Genomic DNA, 2,033 nt, shown 5'->3' with positions numbered 1-2,033 from the left:
TTTTAGCTCCTTCCACAGATGTTTGATTGGATTCAGGTCTGGGCTCTGGCTGGGCCACTCAAGGACATTCACAGACTTTCTCCGAAGCCACTCCTTTGTTCTCTTGGCTGTGTGCTTCGTGTTGTTGTCATGTTGGAAGGTAAATCTTCACCCCAGTCTGAGGTCCAGAGCGCTCTGGAGCAGGTTTTCTTCAACCAGAAAGAGCATTCCTCATAGCTTGACCAGACGAGGTGGCCGAGTGGTTAAGGCGATGGACTGCTAATCCATTGTGCTCTGCACGCATGGGTTCGAATCCCATCCTCGTCGAAAACAATAGCTTTTAAATTCTTAATGCATGCTCAATAATCCAGCTCCACAAATCCACAAGTGGAGACTGTTAAACAATGTGTGGTTACTAATCTGTATGGCATTAACACTGTATTAATAGATTGGCTGTATAAGATGAACTGCTTATATTTGGTGTTACAGTTGTGAGTTTTCTGTGAGTAGTGCCAATATTTTGCACAGAGCTGAAAGCAAGCGTTTCAGGGGTTTTGTTCAATGCTTAAAGGCTTGGATTTCAATGAGAATGGTATTCGAACCCATACGTGCAGAGCACAATGGATTAGCAGTCCATCGCCTTAACCACTCAACCACCTCGTCTCAACCTGCCTAGGAAAATGTGTTTCTGGGCCGATTGGTCTGATTGATCAACCCAGACGGCTTGAACAGCTACATTGCCTTTTAAGAAATATCTGGGTGTTTACCAGAATGTGCACGCACACTGCATTAGTGCATTATTTGTTCAGTCTTTTACAAATCTACAAAATCTACATTGATCAATCAGACCAATCAGACCAGAAACAAGCAGGTAAAGCAAGACGAGGTGGCTGCGTGGTTAAGGTGATGGATGGCTAATCCATTGTTCTCTGCACATGTGGGTTCGAAAACCAGACCACTGAACAAAACCCCTGAAACTCTTGCTTTCAGATCTGGTGCTGCTCACGAAAAAAATCACAACTATAACACCAAACAGAAGCAGTTCATCTTATACAGCCGTTCTTTTAATATAATGTTAATGACATACAGATTAGTAATCACACATTGTTTAAATTGTTGTCTCCACTTTGTGGAGTTAGAAAGACAAAAAAGGCACAAGGTAACTGAGCCAGCCAGGAGTCGAACCTAGAATCTTCTGATCCAAAGCCAGACGCATTATCCATTGCACCACTGGCCCCTGTGAGACAGGGCTTGTGACTTCCCAAAAGCTCCAGCCTCATTTCTGTCTTTTGACCAATGAGAGAATGGAAAACTTTGAAGCACGGCATACAAAAAACCCCTGCCGTGACCCGGATTCGAACCGGGGTTGCTGCAGCCATAATGCAGAGTACTAACCACTATACGATCAAGGCATTCCAACCGTCAGCCAAGTCCAGCTTACGTCCACTGCTCCCTGATAGACTGCAGTCATAGTTCCAACAGAACAAGCTTCATGAGCTACAGCAACATGGCACAGAGGAACTAATAGGCAAAGTTTTGCTCGAGTCCTATCATAAAGGCAAATTCCCATACCGGGAGTCGAACCCGGGCCGCCTGGGTGAAAACCAGGAATCCTGACCAGTAAGACCATATGGGAAACTGACGGACTCGCCATCGGCTGACGCCAGCATCAGTCAATTCTTCCCACTTTGACAAGACCTGCATTGTTGGATCTGAGAACCATACACGAGATATCTTGTGGCAATCTGTTATTTGATATGCTACATGACCACCTTCCCATTGGAAAAACTTGCCCTTGATAGATATGCCCCCTCACCCATTACTTTCTGGGGTATTCAGATATTTTCCCATTCGTTTCTGAAATAAAAGAGTGTTTGAGACTTTTGACTCACCCTGTACATATTTTACAGTAGGTACAGTGCTGTTGTGATTATATGGTAAGCCTTCTTTTTTTCCTTCTAAATGCTTGTGTGCAGATTTTTGACGTGTCTTTCAGTGCACTTTTTGCGAGTGTCTTTGGCTTATTGCTTACCATGATAAATACTTCACTTACA

The 2,033-nt window shown here is 44.1% G+C and overlaps 2 non-coding genes across 2 annotated transcripts; one reads left to right on the top strand and one right to left on the bottom strand.

The window, feature by feature from the left end:
- Window positions 1-224: 224 nt before the first annotated feature.
- On the top strand, window positions 225-306 carry trnas-gcu (transfer RNA serine (anticodon GCU)). Its single transcript has one exon. It is a non-coding gene; the product is annotated as a tRNA-Ser (tRNA).
- Window positions 307-1,542: 1,236 nt separating this feature from the next.
- trnae-uuc (transfer RNA glutamic acid (anticodon UUC)) lies at window positions 1,543-1,615 on the bottom strand. Its single transcript has one exon. It is a non-coding gene; the product is annotated as a tRNA-Glu (tRNA).
- Window positions 1,616-2,033: the final 418 nt, after the last annotated feature.

The sequence above is a fragment of the Trichomycterus rosablanca genome, chromosome 4 (assembly GCF_030014385.1).
Source record: "Trichomycterus rosablanca isolate fTriRos1 chromosome 4, fTriRos1.hap1, whole genome shotgun sequence".
Taxonomy (NCBI): Eukaryota; Metazoa; Chordata; class Actinopteri; order Siluriformes; family Trichomycteridae; genus Trichomycterus; species Trichomycterus rosablanca.
The sequence above is the reverse complement of the archived record's forward strand: the minus strand, read 5'-3'. Positions and strand labels throughout refer to the sequence as shown.